A 13,543-nucleotide genomic window follows, 5' to 3' on the forward strand; every position below is an offset into this window, starting at 1 on the left:
TTGCTAAAATATTCGTTTAATTTTCACCGGCTTCTGGAATTACAATCTATACCAAGAAAGCTTTGATGTCACTAAGTTATTTAATTATTGATTAATAATTACTTACCTAAAACTTTATTTGAAAATTAGAGTTTTTGTTAGGAAAACCCGCATTTTCCGAGGAAAATTTTCGTCGAAGCAAATCGTGAAAAACAGATCTCTATGCAAAATTTAATTGCGGTGAATTTTTATTTGAGTGTTTTTGTTGTAAAGTTAAAATCTTCGGAGTTATAGAGCAATAATTGAAAAAAATACGATTTGTCGGCGCCATTTTGTTTATAAAAAAAGTAGCACACTATCTGCGGACTTTGCATACCTATATTATTAATATATAGGGTCTTATAATTCGATTCCAGCAATAAAATTGCTGGTAAATAACTTTTCCATGAATTTTGCTAATTAGCCCAAAGTATTAGTACAAATGTGCACATAAAAAAAGTTACAGCCCTTTGAAGTTACAAAATGAAAATCGATTTTTTCCAATATATCGAAAACTATTAGAGATTTTTTATTGAAAATGGACATGTGGCATTCTTATGGCAGTAGTATCTTAAGAAAAAATTATAGTGAAATTTGCGGACACCCCTTAAAAATTTTATGGGGGTTTTGTTCCTTTAAACCCCCCCAAACTTTTGTGTACGTTCCAATTTAATTATTATTGTAGTACCGTTAGTTAAACACAATGTTTTAAAAACTTTTTTGCCTCTTATGATATGAATATGAAATAATATGAAAATTTATTTATGATTTACATTTTTAGGTATATTTTGAACCATATTAAAAAAGAAGCCACATCTCCCTAAAGGGGGCCTTATCGGAAAAATACAGAGGCGAAAAAGTTTTAAAAACACTGTGTTTAACTAATGGTACCGCAGTAATAGTTTAATTGGAACGTACACAAACATTTGGGGGGGTTTAAAGGCACAAAACCCCCATAAATTTTGTATGTAAACATATTAAAAAAGAAGCCGCATCTCGATAAAAACTGCCTTATCGAAAAAATACTAAGAGGCAAAAAAGTTTAGAAAATATTGAATTTAACTAATGCTACCACAATAATAATTCAATTAGCACGTACACAAAAGTTTGGGGGGTTTAAGGGAACAAAACCCCATAAAATTTTTAGGGGGTGCACAAATTTCACTATAATTTTTCTTTAAGATGTTCCTGCCATAAGAATGCCACATGTCTATTTTCAATAAAAAATCTCTAATAGTTTTCGATATATTCGAGAAAATCGATTTTCATTTTGTAACTTCAAAGGGCTGTAACTTTTTTTATGTGCATATTTGTACTAAGCTATTAGGTTCATTCGAACTATTTTTGGTCCCAGAATATGTACTTTAATTTATGACCTGTATTTTTGTTACACCCTGTATCCCGTCGCCATATTGGATGTAGCACAAAAGTGTCAAATCAAGTGGTCCCATGTAGTAAATACAGAATTATCCCTTATGTCGTATCCCCTCTCTCCCATATCACTGGTTTGTTCAAATTCTCTAATTCAAGGTCAGCTTGTATCTAAATGTTATGCATGCATGCTTAAAAATATGTAACTACAAATGACAATCAGCTGTTAGACATAACGTGATGGAATTTTAATTTGTATGTACAAATAAATTAATATTAAAACAAATGAGAACCGTTGAAAAATCCTATTTTATGAATATTATTACATTATTACACATACTGATAATTTTGTATTAACAAAATTATTGTACGCTGCCTGAGTTAAATTTTAACTTGTACTCATGTTAAAAATACCCCGTCTTTTCACTTTTTCACCTGGCCTAAAATTATATACTATTTTCTTAGATTTTTTGGGTCATTATGAGCAAAAAAAGTCTCTTGTAATTTTTCTCTCAAATTTATTTTTGTCAAGTTACGCGATTTAATATTTGAAAAACGCGAAAATCATCATTTTCAAGGCTTAATAACTCAGTTAAAAAATATTACTATGAAAGTTTGTTGTTGTTTATTTGGGTTTATATGACTGCGGACACTAAATCCATTCGCCAATTTTACTTACTATGAAAGTTAGAAAGTGACCAAATCAAAGTTTAAAGTCCACCCTACAAGATCCTGAAGAAATTTTTGTCATTCTTTTATTACATACTAAGCTGTTATTCTTAATTATTAACCCGCGAGTAGTCGCGCGGTGAGATATAATCTCAATTTTTATCCTTTTTCGCGATAACTTGATGAAAAATTTTGCAATTTTGAAAAAATTTCGTAAGTGCCTCGAGGAAGGGTGTAGTAATGCGTAGGAATTTTTTTTCTTCTTCTTCTTTTTGTGGAATTTATGGCTTTGGAGAGAGCCAATTAAGTTTATCCAGCGAGTAGTCGCGCCGTTAGATAGAATCTCACATTTCATCCTTTTTCACAGTGAAACCTGTCAGTAACGGCCACTAAAAATGAAAGAACTATTGGCCGATATAGAAAGGTGGCCGCTATTGCCAGTTTTTGTAGTCTACATATAATTGGTTTGGGAAATTTTTAAACTAGCCGATGTTGGCAGGTGGCCGTTAACACAGGTTTTACTGTACAGTAAAATTTGTCAGTAACGGCCACTAAAAATAAAAGAACTATTGGCCAATATAGAAAGGTGGACGGTATTGCCAGTTTTTGTAGTCTACATAATATAATTGGTTTGGGAAATTTTTAAACTGGCCGTTAGGACAGATGGCCGATGTTGGCAGGTGGCCGTTAACACAGGTTTTACTGTACAGTAAAATTTGTCAGTAACGGTCACTAAAAATGAAAGAACTATTGGCCGATATAGAAAGGTGGACGGTATTGCCAGTTTTTGTAGTCTACATAATATAATTGGTTTGGGAAATTTTTAAACTGGCCGTTAGGACAGGTGGCCGATGTTGGCAGGTGGCCGTTAACACAGGTTTTTTTAATAAAATTGTTAGAAATATATATTTTCAATATAAAAAGTAGATAAAAATAGTACAAAATAAAAATTTGTTTTAAATTCGTATTTTGAGATAGACTACCGACACGCGACTATCGACGTTACAGAAGTGAGCGCGACTACTCCCGGGTTAATAATGAGCGCTAACTGCATATAGGCGGCCGTCAATAGTCAGTGCGAAAGAGATGCACCATTCCGGCCGTCTAATGGTGCATCACTTGCACTCACATTGACGGCGGCCTCACTTAGCGCTCATGGTTAACAATTAAAAATAACAGCTCAGTAATAAAATAATGACAAAATTTCTTCAGAATCCTGTAGGGGTGGCTTTCAACTTCGATTCAGTCACTTTTTGACTTTCATAATCATAATTTTTAACAGAGTGATTAGGCCTTGAAAATAGCCATTTTCGCGTTTTTCAAATTTTAAATCGAGTATAACTCAACAACAGTCAATTTTAGAGAAAAATTACAAGAGACCTTTTTGGCTCATGATGACCCAAAGAAAATAAAAAAATTATATGAAGTGAAAAAATTGATTTTTTGAGTTTGTTTAACAAAATTGTTTAAACAATTTTTCGACCGCGGCACCTCCCGGCACTCTGTGAACTCTTTTTAAGTGAGTTTGTGCAACAAAATCGAAACGGAATATGTTAAGCCGCGTACAAACCAAGTTCACGAGCTGTTCGCGAACCGTTAGCGAGCTGTTCGCGAACAGCTGTGTGGACGACAGTTCGTAATGGGTTCGCGAACAGTTCGCTGTTCGCTCAAAGTTCGCTTGGATAGCGGTAACATCAAAGGGTTTGTTCGCGAACAACCAGTAGGAAACAAAACGGTCTGGACGTATTGAAGTTCGCGGTTATGTTCATATTTACTTTAGTTTGATGTTAAAATATTTCAACGTGGCTTGCTGCTTTTTTATTGTTGTTTACTAATAAAGTTAATTAATAAGTTAATATAGTTAAGTTTAATAATTAATACAGTTAATTAATAGTAAATAGCTAATTACTGTTTATCGAAAATGGAATGGTCCGAAGACGAAATTATTACATTAATAGAGGAATACCGTAAACATTTCAATTTATGGGATCCCAGAAATGCAGAATACACAAAGAAAATAATTATAGTATCCATATAACAGCCTTTTTTTAAAATGGGTGAGGACAGCAAAGCAATGCAACCAATGCGAACCACAGCGTACTGTTCTATTGGCTCCGTGCGTCTCCCTTCTACTTACAGTCACGTGACACGCTGTCAGATATTGTCAGGACGTTTAAATCATCACGTTTTAACATCGAGTCTTATGGGATTATTTTGTTAAACTTGAATATTTTATTTTGTAGTGGTAATAACCGAATACAATTGTTAGAATTCATTAGTTATTAATTTATAATGTAATTTATAGTGCAACAAAATATTTTCTTTTTCGTTAATATATATTTATTGACATAAACTGCGATAGTGAGGTTATGTATACAAAATCAAACTGATAATCAATATTGGAAAGTTAAGAATTTATTATATATTTAGCTTCAGAACAACATTAAGAATTTATATCACATTAAGTGCGTTTTTATTTTCTGTTTATATTAATACATAATATCACTAGCGTGACACGGCATTTTTTTACATGTCTCATTGGAACATACACAAAGCGTCCTGATAAAATTTCAAAAAACCGCCACCATGAGCAGGTCGGTCGATTTTGCTTTGACACTTTGTTAACGCTCTGAGCGTATAGAACCACAAACCATACATACTCATAGACGTTTCACATAAATTGTCAAGGTCAAGACAGCAAATTAGTTACCATTCCAATCCAGAGATGTCGCTGTCAGTCAATTCTCTTGTCATATTTAACAACTGACAGTTGACAATTAAATTAATTTGTAATTTACTTTTTATTTTACAGTTTGTGGCTTAAATATTTTATTATAGTGGTGTTACGTTTTTAATTAGATTTAATCACAATTTTAATCAATTGTATTAACCTCCTCTCTCTGTTTTTGTGAGTAGAATTTTTAGTTTACATTGATCATCCCGTGTTGTGTTTCTCCACATTTAAAAAACAATATAATAGATCCTGAAACAGTTTATTCCAATAGACAAGTGTGTCATCAACATTTCGGGCCTATATATTTTTGGAAGTTTGTAAAAGATTATAAGGTATTTATCTAAACAATCATCCTACAAGATTCTTTCAAAACTTTTCATTCAACTCAATATTACACATCCATTGCTTTCAGTGACACATGGCAGTAGTGTTTATAGCATTTTGAAAACAAATTGGAACATTTGAAGTTTTCAGTAAAACATTGAATAAAACATTGAATTGTCTTTCTGTTGTTTTAATTTCCTGCGAAATTTCATCAAAAATCCCGCAAAATTTATGATTTGAAATTCCTACGTAACTAAAATTTGTCAATTTAGTTCCCATTCCAATCAAGAGATGGCGTTAATTCGATCCGAAAGATTAACATGGTCGTGAGTATGTATGGTTTGTGTATAGAACTGTTCGCGAACCACTCTAATTTTTAGTGTAGACGTCTTGTTCGGTTACAGTTAACGAGCAGCTCGCAATAGTTCGCGAACAGCTCGTGAGCTGTTCGCGAACCGAAAATTTGGTTTGGACGCGCTTTTACCTAACGGGGGCAACGATACAGCCTGGACTATAAGCTAACAACAAGAATTCAAATTCCGGTCTCCAGTTACGTCATGCGATGCGCGAACTCGGACGTATTTGCGCTACGGGAAGATACTATCTTGTTATTTATGGTATCATGGGGCCTAACACATCTTTATAAAATCAAGGTGTCAAGTATCACATGACAACGACCGCAAAGTGTCGATACGAATCGTATCCGCCATGTTTTACCATAGCGCCTTAAGGCCGCGTCCCACCATCAAATAATTTGATCAAACGGTTTGAGCAAACTGAAAGTGACAGTGACGTCACATCCTGAGTGTTCATTGTGGATAATAATGAAAAATTTTAATTTTAAATAAAGTACAAACAAGTTAGACAACTCAATACAAAAAATTTTATCAAACTATGCTGATAGTGAGAGCACAGATTTTTAGAATTTCAAAAAACTGCAATTGTGACGTCACTTTGACGTACTTCCGGAGTTTGCTCAAACTGTGTGATCAAATTATTTGATGGTGAGACGCGGCCTTTATGGGAAAAAATGGCGGATACGATTCGTATCGAGTGTTCGTAATCCCTATGCTGATAGAATCACAAACCATACATACTTATAGACGTTTCACGACCATGTTAATCTTTCGGATCGAATTAACGCCATCTCTTGATTGGAATGGGAACTAAATTGACAAATTTTAGTTACGTGAGAATTTCAAATTATAAATTTTGCGGGACTTTTTATGAAATTTCGCAGGAAATTAAAACAACAGAAAGACAATTCAATGTTTTATTCCAGATTTTACCGAAAACTTCAAATATTCCAATTTGTTTTCAAAATGCTAAACACTACTGCTATGTGTCACGTGAAAGCACTGATGTGTATCGAGTTGAATGAAAATGTTTGAAAGAATCTTGTACATAGGATGATTGTTTAGATAAATATTACCTTATAATCTTTTACAAACTTCCAAAAATATATACATAGGTCCGAAATGTTGATGACACACTTGTCTGTTTCACAAACTGTTTCAGGATCTATTATATTGTTTTTTTTAATGTGGAGAAACACAACACGGGATGATCAATGTAAACTAAAAATTCTACTCATAAAAATGGAGAGGAGGTTAATACACTTATTAAAATTGTGATTAAATCTAATTAAAAACGTAACACCACTATAATAAAATAATTAAGCCACAAACTGTAAAATAAAAAGTAAATAACAAATTAATTTAATTATCAACTGTCAGTTGTTAAATATGACAAGAGAATTCACTGACAGCGACATCTCTGGATTGGAATGGTAACTAATTTGCTGTCTTGACCTTGACAATTTACGTGAAACGTCTATGAGTATGTATGGTTTGTGGATAGAATAAAAATAAATTTGTTTCCCCCAGCCGCCATATTGACATAATCTTGACAGCATGTTGAAATGGTCTATGTCACAGCCACCTTTACTTTACAAGCCATAAAGAGAAAAAGGCAACGTCGCAATTGTTGACGTCGGTAGTCTGACGTTCGGACTACCGCTTTCGAAACTACGATTTTAAAGGTAGGGATAGATGTTACAACCCATTCCGCGATTTTGCCAAATTTTTAATCAGGATCGGAATCGTAAACGCGGCAGATTTAAAAACATGTCATTACACGTTCTAAAAATTATTCAATATTATGTCTATATTTATTGAATAATCCATTGAATTACTACATCCTAACACTTGCCTTTTTTAATATCTTCTTCCTGAAACTGAATCAAATGTATTTTTTCTAACTCGATAATTAATTACATTAGAAATAGAGGTATAAAATATAAGTACACATACAGAGAGGATCTAAATTAATGGAATAAATTCATTTTCTCTAAAATGGATGACTTTAGAGAAAAATCCCGAAATAGGTTGATTTTTATTTTCAAATTATAATGTTTTGCCATATATTTCATACTAGTGACGTCATCCATCTGAGCGTGGTGACGTAATCGATGATTTTTTTAAATGGGAATAGGGGTCGTGTGGCACCTCATTTGAAAGGGTGTTCAATTCTCTATACAGTAATATAAACATAAATATCAATGGAGAAGAGTGCCTACGTTCCTTCCGATGAAGGCTCCAATAAGAGCCGAAAATCGCGATTCAAGGGACTGGACTGCACTCCGTATTCTAATTGAAAACTAAGATTGTTTTGCCTTCGCATTGCAACTGAATAAAAATGGTATACATTTTTATTTTATAAATATCATTATTTATACAGGATTGCCAAAATAATAATTTTTGAATTAAATTAATTGACGAAAAAAGAAGAGTGTATGCAATTTATTTATCTCAAAACATTCTATCGCCGTCAGAAAATAGAAAAAAATGTTTATTTGGCAAATAAACAATGCTTTTCGCTTAAATTAAATGTTCAAACTGCCAAGAGGTATGTGGGAGGCTGTTTGTGATTTAATTTAAGCGAAAGAAAGAAAAGAAATGTTTATTTGTGAAATAAACATTTTTTCTATTTACTGACAGACGTATGTACAATGTATTTTGGCTTAAATAAATTACATACATTCACATTCTTCTTTTTGCGTCAATTAATTTAATTCAAAAATTATTTTTTGATAAGAGTATATACCAGGAATAAGCTAAATTATTGAATTTACTGAAGTTAAGATGTTTGATAACCTGATAAATTTTTTGTGTTAAGCTTGTCATACACGGGGAGCTATACTATAATATATCTCATATCACTCACTACAGTTATGAGTGAGGCTTCATACACGGAACTATAATGTATATTATGGTTCCATTTATGCAGGCTCACTCATTACTAGAGTCAGCGATATGAGATATAATATATATCTATTATAGTATACCTCCTGGTCAGTAACAAGCTTTATGGGGAAATAGAAGGATCATTAATATACATGTATCATTTTTTAATTTTTTATTTAATTGTCCTTTGTATAATTTAATTTTTAAATTTAATAAATCAATGAATTTTGTGTCTCTCTTCTGCCCTTTCATTTTCTCTGGCACGCTTGTGTTGTACCCTTTCCTCCTCTTTTTCTATCTGAAGCAATTGAGCTATGTTGAGTATTAGCGTTGTTCTTTCTTGTAATACATTCTCTAGTTTATTATTGGTAGCTTACTTCTGGAACTAGCTTTTTTTCTTTTAAGAACGCAGGATTCCATCTTCTAGCTAGATGTTTGTCATATCTGTAACTAATTTTTTTATTTAGAAAAGTGAAAGGTATCTATTAACAAATCAATGCCAGAAGCCAATCGGTGTAAGTCAATAACTGCTTAAAATGAGATACTAAGATGTTTCTGACAATAGTTGCTGGCAAATACAGTCGGAAAAATAAAAGAATAGGGCTTTTCATTCACAGTCATTTGTTTCGAGCTTCAGTCAGATGTCGTATAATCCGTGTATATTAATATTATACACAGATTATACAACATATGACAGAAGCTCGAAACAAATGACAATCGATGAAAATGAAAAGCCCTATACGCTGTGAGCTCGTACGTAGAGGGGATATTTATAAATTCGCGAGAGCCGGTAGTGGCAAGTCTGTAAACGTTTACCGGAAATTTGACATAAATGTCAAAGTGATTAATTTAAAATTAAAATTAAAAACATTAATTATAAAAAATATTAGTTGGTCAAAGCTGTGGTATATATTTTTACCTTAAATATACTTACGTTTCAAATACTGAATTTACGTTTTTTTAATGTTCCGTAATATGTAATTATAAATTAATCTATTAATCTTAGCGACATCTACACGATAATTGTGAAAATATCCGAAGTAAGAAATTAATATTTCATCAATAGGTGTTGTGTATCACCGACCTTATTTAAAATATATGTTGCAAAAGCATTGAAAGAGTGGAAACGAAAATGCAGAGGCATGGGCGTAGACCTTGGAGAGATTTGCTTATATACATTGCAGTTTGCTGATGACCAGGTTGTTATAGCAAACGATAAAGATGATCTAGAGTACATGGCAAGGAAATTACAAGAAGAATATAGAAAGTGGGGATTAGAAATTAATACAAAAAAAAACAAAATACCTGCCAATAGGTACCGAACTATCGAACATCACATTAGAAAATAATGAAATCATCATGCCCTGCGACCATTACACATATCTAGGAATCGTTTTTGACACAACGGGGAAAGATGATGAAGAAATAAAGAGAAGAATAACACAATCCAGAAAAACAATAGGTTGTCTAAACAGCGTACTATGGAGTCATGAAATAGGAAAAAGAAGAAAACACAATATCTACGAATCTCTTATTAAAAGCAGTCTATTGTACGGAGCAGAAACTTGGCGGATAACCGAAAACAACAGAAGAAAACTGGAGGCAGTAGAAATGGACGCTTTTAGAAGATCAGTAGGAGTGTCACGCAGAGAGAGAATACGTAATGATGAGATAAGACAGCGAATGGGGGTTGACGGCTCTCTAACAACAGACATAGAAAGAAAACAGCTGATATGGTACGGACACGTCCAGAGGATGGATAACTCAAGACTCCCTAAAATAATTATGCAATGGGTACCACCAAACCGCAGAAAGAGAGGAAGACCCAAGAAATCTTGGAGAGAGGGAATAACGAAGGCGATGAGCGCAAGAGATCTTAGAGAGGGCCAATGGGATGATAGAGTGTCATGGAAATTAGGCATCGGACAACGTCGCAAGACGTTTTAAAACCGATTGATATATATATATATATCAATAGAACGTCAAAATGATTAGCAAAATCTTAAAAAAATCTGTTACAATTTAATTACTTTTTAGCGTTGTAAATATTAAGCGATAACAATTAAATAATAAATTTAAAAATTACCGGTGAAAGTTGAATTAGTAATCTGCCAGGAGCGACACCAGCGGAGCTCAGAGCGTATACCCATGAAAGATCACATCAATCAGTCAATCACATATTTTGTATTTGCTGTTTTTTTCCCTAAATAACAAACGAGAGAGATAGATTATTAGTAATCTGAATATATGTGATTGATGTGATCGTTCATGGGTATTCTCTAATTTTTCCGACTGTAAACTGTCTTTATTTATCATAACCTGGGTAACATATTCATAAATACAAACAAGGAAATAATAATATTTCTATGTATATATAGGGTGTCCCAAAAGTAGTGGAACGGTCGAATATTTCGCGAACTAAACATCGGATCGAAAAACTGAAAAATACGAGTTCAATCATTTTCAAAAATCTATCCAATGACACCAAACACTAATCCCCACTACATCCCCTGGAGGTGGGGTGGGGGGCAACTTCAAAATCTCCAATAGAAACCCCCAGTTTTGTTTGCAAATTTGGATTCGTTACGTAAAAGTAGGTAACTTTTATTCAAGACATTTTTTCGAACTGTCGATAGATGGCGCTATAATTGGGAAAAACGATTTATCTTGATAGCATAGGTAAATTATAGAAACGGTCTAATTCTCGCGAAATACACTTCCAAATGAGAAACCAAAAAACAGATTTTTAATCTTTTTCGAAAACCTATCGAATAACACCAAACATGACCCTCCAACCCACCCCTGGAGGTGGGGTGGGGGTAACTTTAAAATCTTAAATAGCAAACCCCACTTTTTATTGCAGATTCGGATTCGTCATAAAAAATTAAGCAACATTTATTCGAAACATTTTTTAAAATTTCTGATAGATGGCGCTAATAAATCGTATTTTTTCAATTAAAGCGCCATCTATTAACAATTCTAAAAAATGTTTCGAATAAATTTTGCTTAATTTTTCGTGACGGATCCAAATCTGTAATAAAAAGTGGGGGTTGCTATTTAAGATTTTAAAGTTACCTCCCACCCCACCGCCAGGGGGTGGGTTGGAGGGTCACGTTTGGTATTATTCGAAAGGTTTTCGAAAAATATTAAAAATGTGTTTTTTAGTTTCTCATTTGGACGTGTATTTTGTGAGATATTAGACCGTTTCTATAATTTACCTATGGTATCAGGATAAATCGTTTTTCCCAATTATAGCGCCATCTATCCACAGTTCGAAAAATTGTCTTGAATAAAAGTTGCTTACGCAACGAATTAAAATCTGCAAGAAAAACTGGGAGTTTCCATTTGAGATTTTAAAGTTACCCCCACCCCACCTCCAGTGGGTGTAGTGGGGGTTGGTGTTTGGTGTCACTGGATAGATTTTTGAAAATTATTGAAAACGTATTTTTCAGTTTTTTGATCCGATGTTTAGTTCGCGAAATATTCGACCGTTCCACTACTTTTGAGACACCTTGTATAATAATAAGTGTTATATCCCATAAGTCATTTTTAGGGAGAATGTGACTTACACCGTTTGACTTCTTAGGCATCCAAATTAGGTTTTATTCCTGTTATTGGGATTCTTCCATGTAAATTATCCAATCTTTAAAAATATTGTGTTTTGATATACATAGTTGGTTTTTAGCCCTAGTTTACTACTCAATATATCAGTTGGATGGATTATAAATCTCGAGAGTTTTGACAATGATTGATATGTCCATCTAGCCAAATTTTTCAGGAGAGAATTTGGAAAGTTTGAATCATGTTTTGCCAACTCAAAAACGAAAAGTAATCAACATAAGAAATCAAGTAATATATCAAGTTCTGCCCTACCTAATACAGCAGAACCCCGATTATCCGTCCTCCTCGCGACCGAAGGTGTATTGAAAAGCAGGGATAATTCGAACATGTATTTCTTATGTATAATACATATGTACAGTTACGGTCAATGAATAGTTTACTTTAATTTTTATATTGTAATACTGTAAAATTGCAGTGTCGTACGGATTTGATAAATGTCAAAGTCAAAAAATCTCAAAAAGGCAATGCTTGTCAAAAATTTCGTGAGTGTTGAAAAATAAAATAAGAAACTAAATAATATTAAGACCATAATCCATTTTATTCAAAAAAACTTCTTTCTATATTTTCCATTTTGATAAATTTTGTAAAATTTATTTTTATTATTTTGATTTTTTAAATTTAATCAACCTATTCTAGGTACACCACTGGCAACGTCACTTTGACGCAAGTGGTGCATTTAAACGAGGTAAAAATTTAAAAAATCGGCTCCTAGATAAGCCAGCCTGTAAACTATTCACTGGCTGTAACTGTACATATACACATACATATGTACCTACTAGTGATGTAACGAATATTCGTATTCGCATTCGCATTCGCGAATATTCGCATGTTTTTGCCTATTCGCATTCGCATCCGCATTCGCGAAATTTGTGCGAATGTTTTGCGAATATTAAAACCAGAAAAAAAATAATTTTAAGATAATATTAGGTTAATAAAATCAAAATCTATTCACTTCTCATCTTTTTTTATTAAGAAAAGGTAACTTAACCTCAAACATGCAGCTACTCTCAAATGGAAATATGCAGGACACAACAGCAGACAAAGATACGGAAGATGGAACAAAGTCAACAAAGCGATAACTCACTGGAGACCTTGGGACTACAAAAGAGGAAGGGCAGACCACAGCCGAGATGGTCGAATAACCTAAAAAGATCAGGCCATATAATGACCAGATCGACAGCATTAGCACTGAACCGAGAAGAGTGGAAAAATAAGGGGGAGCCTACGTTCAACTTTGGACAAATGAATGGCAATAGATAGATAGAACTTAACCTTGTATAATCACATTATCAGCATTCACTTTTTTTATTATTTGGTATTATGTAATAAAGCTTAACATTCAGATTGATTTACACTAAATATCAATTAACTTTTCATTATAAATTTAGTAAACATTACAAAAATAGAAATAAATTTAAAAAAAACTGAATATTCGCATTCGCATCCGCATTCGCGAATGTCGGTAGCAGATATTCGCATTCGCATTCGTATTCGCGAATGTTCAAAAAATGACATTCGTTACATCACTAGTACCTACCATAAAAAGATAACAGAAAAAAAT

Source organism: Diabrotica virgifera, chromosome 6 (assembly GCF_917563875.1).
Source record: "Diabrotica virgifera virgifera chromosome 6, PGI_DIABVI_V3a".
Taxonomy (NCBI): domain Eukaryota; kingdom Metazoa; phylum Arthropoda; class Insecta; order Coleoptera; family Chrysomelidae; genus Diabrotica; species Diabrotica virgifera.